Source organism: Nicotiana tomentosiformis, chromosome 6 (genome assembly GCF_000390325.3).
Source record: "Nicotiana tomentosiformis chromosome 6, ASM39032v3, whole genome shotgun sequence".
In the NCBI taxonomy this organism is placed as follows: Eukaryota; Viridiplantae; Streptophyta; class Magnoliopsida; order Solanales; family Solanaceae; genus Nicotiana; species Nicotiana tomentosiformis.
In genome coordinates this window covers 132,069,426-132,077,629 of record NC_090817.1, presented here as the reverse complement: position 1 = coordinate 132,077,629, position 8,204 = coordinate 132,069,426, and positions in this window count along the sequence as shown.

Genomic DNA, 8,204 nt, shown 5'->3' with positions numbered 1-8,204 from the left:
AAAATCAGTACATAAAAGACATAGATAAAACATGGAATAAGGAATTCCACCTGTAAGTCTAAATAACATTGCAAATCCTGAAACAATTATAGCATCATGCACGTGCATGTAAATGTCGTGTCATGCATAGGTATAGGTGCACATAACATCATCAAGACTCTGAGGGTATCCCATCATATCATCTCGGCCACTGTGGGCAAAATCATCAACATATACCAACTGATCAGGTGGTGGTGCGTATATAACGCCGTAAACTTTTTCTACTTTTCATATACATATATATACATATAAATACACGTATATAACGCCATCTGGTCATGGGTCAATGTACATGTATAAATGAATGAAATGCATGAAAATATGTTAATAATCTCAACATTCCCTTCGGATAAACTTTATCAACTGCGTATTATTCTGAGACCCATGAACAGAAGATATAATAATATGTCACATGGGGAATCAAAAACACAGAGACCCCTAGTATTTCTATGAATAGAGCCATTTATAAAAACTGTGCGTTTGCTCATTTCTTCTTGTATCATTTGGATCATTCCAAAAAATAAAAGGGATAGCCTTAACATACCTGGAGTAGGAAAAAATTCGCATGATATTCTTGAGAAGGTTTACACCGTATTCCCTTAAAATTGCAAAATCTCTATTCGATTTATAAAAGACCCGTACTCTTCTATGTTAGTTTCAGATTGCTTTCGATGTTGGCTTTAGGATGCATTTCGTTAGCTTCAGATTGTTTTCATGAAAAACCTTTTCTAATTTCTCAAATGTTGAAGATATGAATCTTCTAATTTTTAAGATAAATATGTAGCCCTTTTGAAATTCAAGGCTTGTCTTTTAGTTAGTTGCCACCTAATCCCAACATGACTAATGAATCATTGTTTTGGGTGGTGGATGCTGCCAAGTTTTTTTTGGGGGGGGGGGGGTAATTCTTATCTTATAATTTATTAATTAATTAGTTAATGTCCCGTTATCCGATAATTAATCAATTACCCACATAATTAAGAATTATTTTAAATTACTTAAAATACTACTCATTTTTAATATACTTTATACATCATACTATCTCGGTCATATGGTACCTTGTATGGTACTAGTCCCTAAATATCAGGTATTATAGCTCGGACCGTATTTTATCCCAAATCGACAACCTTTAACGAAACTCATTTTCTTTAATTCGTGTACCCTTTGCCCTTCATGGCACTTACTTATCGCTTGTTATACATAGCATAAATACGTTAACCTCAAGATAATCTCATCTCCGAGTCTACGTCGATTAACTGAAGACGAATCTTTAACGTACGAAAATGCGAGATGTAACATCCTTCCCCCCTTAGAACCATTCGTCCTCGAATGTTTAACTCCTCGAGATCGATATATAACTTTGGTAGAGTCGCCTTTGTAACAATACTACTACCAACTCTTCCTGTAGAAACTCAATAATTCAACGTCACATAGGACCACAATCATCAACAACAACAACGGCCTCACACGACCAATGACAATAACTAACACAAGAAGCCATACACGTACCTTAAGGTTGTGATGTCTCAGTCGGACCCCTCTCTGGAGGAGGAAATAAGTAGGGATACATAGACTTCATGTCTTCCTCGGCCTCCCAAGTCATTTCTTCCACATTGTTATTTCTCCAAAGTACTTTCACCGAAGCTACATCTTTAGTTCTCAATCTCCGAACATGTCTGTCTAATATAGCAATGGGAGTTTCTTCATATGATAGCTGCTCTATGACCTGAACATCCAACCACCCTTTAGGCGACCTACACTTCCGTCCGTAAAGAGCTTCGTATGGAGCCATCTGAATACTAGAATGGTAGCTATTTTTCTATGCGAACTCAATAAGCGGTAGATGATCATCCCAGCTACCCTTGAAGTCTATCACACAAGCTCGTAACATATACTCAAGTGTCTGAATAGTACGCTCAGCTTGTCCGTCTGTCTGGGGATGAAATATTGTACTAAGACTTACCTGAGTCCCTAATCCTTTTTGGAAGGACCTCCAGAAGTTAGCTATAAATTGAGCTCCTCGATCCGAGATAATAGAGATAGGGACACAATGTAGTCGTACTATCTCCTTAATATAAAGCCTTGCATAATCCTCTGCGGAATATGTAGTCCTAATGGGCAGAAAATGGGCTGATTTTGTAAGCCTATCAACAATCACCCATATAGAATCGAACTTACGCTGGGTACGTGGTAAGCCTACGATGAAATCCATATTGATTACTTCTCACTTCCAAGTCGGAATCTCTATAGCCTGCAATAATCCACCGAGTTTTTGGTGCTCAATCTTGACCTGCTGATTGTTAGGGCACTGAGAAACAAACTCCGCTATATCCCTTTTCATTCCATCCCACCAATATACCTCCCTGATATCATGATACATCTTTGCTTTTCCTGGATGGATAGAATAACGAGAATAGTGAGTTTCTCCCATAACCTGCCGACGCAGCCCTGCAACATTAGGAACACATAATCATCCTCGATATCTAAGGACCCCATCTTCTTTGACTTCAAACGGTGTCCTCTCCTTTTAAGGGGTGGTATCCCTATAATGAACTAACACAGGATCCTCGTACTGGCGTTCCTTTACTTTAGTTACTAAAGAGGATGTTGTCGTATCCTGAATAGTAATTCCAATATCACCTGAGTCGAGTAACCGACCTCCAAGGATAGCTAGTTGATGAATCTCATGGGCTATTCCCCTCTTTTCTGGCTGTAAATATGATAGGCTACCCATAGATCTACGGCTGAGGGCGTCGGCTACTACGTTCTCCTTCCCCGGATGGTATAAAATATCAACGTCATAGTCTTTAAGTAGCTCCAACCATCTCTTTTGACGTAAATTCAATTCCTTTTGCTTGAAGATATACTGGAGGCTCTTATGATCTATATAGATATCAACATAAATGCCATACAAGTAGTGCCTCCATATCTTTAGTGAATGAATCACCGCGGCTAACTCTAAATCGTGGGTTGGGTAGTTCTTCTCGTGTTTTCTTAGTTGTCTAGAAGCATAAGCTACAACCTTACCATGTTGCATCAGCACACAACGAATACAATGCTTGAAGCATCACAATAGAAAACATAACCATCGGTCCCTTCTGGGAGCGTTAGAACCGGTGCTGAAGTTAATCTGTCCTTCAATGCCTGGAAACTCCGTTCGCAAGCATCAGTCCATTGAAACTTTGCTCCCTTCTGAGTCAACTTTGTCAAAGGTGCTGAAAGGGAAGAAAATCCATCTGCAAATCTCCTGTCATAACCTGCCAAACCGAGAAAGCTACGAACCTCCATCGGTATCGTGGGTCTAGGTCAAGTCTTTACTGCCTCAATCGTTTGTATATCAACCCGGATACCTTTACTCGAAATGATATGCCTAAGGAAAGCTACAGAGTTCAACCAGAATTCACATTTTGAGAATTTTGCATACAACTTTCCTTTTTGTAGAACTCTGAGCACAGTACGCAAATGATCTGCATGCTCAGCCTCTGAACGAGAATACACTAATATATCGTCGATAAATACAATTATGAACATATCTAAAAAGGGCCTGAACACACGGTTCATCAAATCCATGAATACTGCTGGGGCATTGGTCAAACCGAATGATATAACACGAAACTCAAAGTGCCCTTATCTGGTCCTGAATGCTCTCTTAGGAATATCTTCCTCCTTAACCCTTACCTGATGGTACCCGGACCTCAAGTCTATCTTTGAAAAACACTTGGCACCTTGCAACTGATCAAATAAATCATCAATCCTCGGGAGCGGGTACTTATTCTTGATCGTCACCTTATTCAACTGTCTATAATCAATACATATCCATAAGGAAGCATCTTTCTTCCTCACAAATAACACAGGTGCTCCCCATAGTGATGTACTAGGTCTAATAAAGCCTTTTTCAAGCAAGTTCTTTAGTTGTTACTTCAACTCCTTCAGCTCTGCGGGGGCCATTCTATAGGGAGGAATAGATATTGGGTTAGTATATGGTAGTAGGTCAATAGCAAACTCAATTTCTCGCTCTGGCGGAAGACCCGGAAGTTTATCAGGAAAAACATCGGGAAACTCATTAACCACATAGATGGACTGAATGGTTGGTGACTCTACTTCCACATCCTGAACCCGAACTAAGTGATAAATACAGCCCTTTCTGATCATCTTCCTTGCCTTGAGATAGAAAATAAATCTACCTCTCGGCCACGCCGTATTACCTTTCCACTCCAAAACGGGCTCCCCTAGAAATTGAAATCGGACTATCTTTGATCTACAATCAACGTTGGCATGACAAGAAGCCAATCAATCCATACCCATTATAACATCAAATTCTACCATATCTAACTCGATTAGGTCCGCTACGGTAGATCGACTATGAACCACTATTATACAACCCCTATATACTCGCTTAGCTATCACTGAGTCCCCAATAGGTATAGATACCTCAAAAGGTTTAACCAATTCAGGTTTTATTCCAAACTTACTAGCAACCAACGGAGTAACATATGATAAGGTGGAACCTGGGTCAATCAATGCATATACATCATATGAGAAGACTGATAATATACCTGTAACAACGTCAGGCGATGACTCTTGATCATGTCATCCTGCCAACGCATAAATGCGGTTCTGAGGACCGCTCGAGCTAGATGCTCCGCCTCTGCCTCTACCACAACTTAGTGGTTCTTGTGAACCTTGCCCAGGGGGTGTACTGATAATGACGAACCATCTACAGATCCCGCTGGCTGAGCTATGCTTGCATCACCTCTCGTCGGACAATCCCTCATAACGTGGCCCGAATAACCACAAGTATAACAAACACCCAACCCCATACGGCACTGCCCGGCATGCTGCTTACCACACTGAGCACATTGTGGCTTTAGGCGGCCTCATCTGATTTGACTCACCCCTATACCGAGAACCTGAGGCCCTGAAATTCTGACCAGACCATGAATATGTGAAACGATCAAATCTCTTACCGCCAAACTGAGGGGGCGCGCTAGCCGATGGCTGGGCTGGATACCTCGGGTATTGTGGTCTCAGACCACCTCGAAACTCACTAGAAGGACTCGAAGACCTCGCTCTCTTATTCTGGGCCCTATCATGCTCACGATCCATCCTCTGCTTCTGCTTACGCTCTTCTACACCCTAAGCGTATGCCTGAATACGAGATATATCCATGTCTGGCTGAAGTGAGACCGGCATACAATCGTTAAGCAAGTGTGGTTCTAACCCCATCACGAACTGGTGAACCCGATCTTCCATTTTAGATACAATAGTGGGAGCATACCTAGCCAACGAATCAAACTGAAGACTGTATTCTCGAACACTCATGTTACCCTGCCGAAGGGTCAAGAACCTATCAATCCTGGCCCGTCTAAGCTCTAGTGGCAGATATTGATGAAGAAAAGCTTCTGTAAACTCCTGCCACAATGCTGGAGGGGCATCCTCACCTCTGGACAATTCCCAAGACTCGTACCAATTAACTACGGCATCTTGGAGTCTATAGGAAGCTAGCTCAACTAACTCAGTCGCAGTGGCCTTCATTACCCTCAACGTCCTCTGCATTCTATTAATAAATACCTGAGGGTCCTCGTTTGGATCTGCCCCCGTGTATACCGGAGGGTCTAAATTAATGAAGTCACAAACCCTTGCACTAACGGACCTATCTGCATGACCAATACCTACTTCCTGACGCCGAGCCTGTGCGGCTACTAATCGAGTTAATAACTGAATATCATCCCTCATCTCCTGACCCTGTACATCCGGCTGAGAGGCTGAACATACAGGGGCGGGCGCTGGAGTTGGTGCCCTTCGAAGCTCTCCTGGAGAGGGCGAGGTATGTGAAGTCTGAGATGGAATATTACTATGAGACTCTCCCCGAGCCCTGGTCACTCGTGGCGCTCGGCTAGTAATCTCACCAGCCACGGACTTTCCCTTCTGGCTGTAGTCTTTGGAGGCATCGCTAAAAATTTAACATATCGTTAGGAACATGAATTCTTATATCGCACGATCTAAGATGAAAAGAGAGGATAACATCCTATATGTCATGTAGCCTCCTGTCTATAAGTGTGGTGCACAACACACCCATAAACAAGACTCTACTAGACACGGTCTGTAGACAACCCTATGACAGAACTTCTCTGATACCACTTTGTCATGACCCAAACCGATAGGCCGCAATGGGTCCCCGAATCCTACATGTCGAACATCCTAAAGCATGCGTTTAAGTTATAAACATGAATAGTGTACGTGAGGGAAACCTATCCAAAATACATATATACATAAATATGCGGAATACAGTGGGGCAAGCCGGGAAGGCTGCTATAAACAACTATATATCCAAAACTAAAAGCCGACAAGGCCACATACTATCCAACTGTGCATAACTATCTACAGACCTCTAATAGAAATATAACTTTACAAAGACGGGACTGAGCCACGTCATACCCATATATGTATACAAGCATATCGTACCAAAATCAAAAGCAGCTCCGGATCAAGTGGAGCACGCAAACTCTCGTTGATCAAAGATCCTAAGAAGGGGGACTGTCAGCTTGCCTACCTGCACCTGCGGGCATGAAACGCAGGCCCCGGGAACTAGGGCATCAGTATGAACAATGTACTGAGTATGTAAGGCATGAAAATCAGTACATAAGGGGCATAGATGAAACATGGAATAAGGAATTACACCTGTAAGTCTAAATAACTTTGCAAATCCTGAAACAATTATAGCATCATGCACGTGTGTGTAAATGTCGTGTCATGCATAGGTATAGGTGTACATAACATCATCATCCTCTGAGGGCATCCCATCATTTCATCTCGGCCACTGTGGGCAAAATCATCAACGTATACCAACTGATCAGGTGGTGGTGGGTATATAATGTCGTAACCTTTTCCCACATCCCATATACATATATATACATATAAATACGCATATATAACACCATCTGGTCATGGGTCAATGTACATGTAAAAATGAATGAAATGCATGAAAATATGTTAATAATCTCAACATACCCTTCGGATAAAATTTATCAACTGCGTATTATTCTGAGACCCATGAACAAAAGATATAATAATATGTCACATGGGGAATCAAAAACACAGAGACCCCTAGTGTTTCTGTGAATGGAGTCGTTTATGAAAACTGTGTGTTTGCTCGTTTCTTCTTGTATCATTTGGATCATGACAAAAAGAAAGAAGGGATAGCCTTAACATACCTGGAGTAGGAAAAATTTCGCGTGATATTCTTGAGAAGGTTTACTCCGTATTCCCTTAAAATTGCAAAATCTCTGTTCGATTTATAAAAGACTCGCCCCCTTCTATGTTAGTTTCAGATTGCTTTCGATGTTGTCTTTAGGATGCATTTTGTTAGCTTCAGATTGTTTTTATGAAAAGCAGCCTTTTCTAATCTCTCAAATGTTGAAGATATGAATCTTCTAATTTATAAGATAAATATTTAGCCTTTTTGAAATTCAAGGCTTGTCTTTTAATTAGTTGCCAGCTAATCCCAACATGACTAATGAATCATTGTTATGGGTGGTGGTTGCTGCCACATTTGTTTTTTTTTGGGGGGGGGGGGGTTTAATTCTTATCTTATAATTTATTAATTAAATAGGTAATGTCCAGTTACCCGATAATTAACCAAGTACTCACATAATTAATAATTATCTCAAATTACTTAAAATACTACTCATTTTTAATATACTTTATACATCATACTATCACGGGTATATGGTACCGTGTATGGTACTATTCCCTAAATATCGGGTATAATAGCTCGGACCGTATTTTATCCCAAATTGACAACCTTTAACGAAACTCATTTTGTTTAATCCGTGTACCTTTTACCCTTCATGACACTTACTTATCGCTTGTTATAAATAGCATAAATACGTTAACCTCAAGATAATCTCATCCCCGAGTCTACATTGATTAACTGAAGACCAAACTTTAACGTACGAAAACGTGAGATGAAACAGTCTGGGATCTGGGAGCTGCTAGCTCTCCCAGTGATGACTGTGTGGTCGCTGGATGTGCCTTGGTGACCATGTCAGCAAGAGAATGTGCTATTGCTGTCTGCATGTCTGCTTCCTCTTCATCCCGAGCATCTGTAGAAGCAACCACTTGCTTACCCTTGTTGTCCCGCTGACCCTCAGTCTCCTCTACCAATG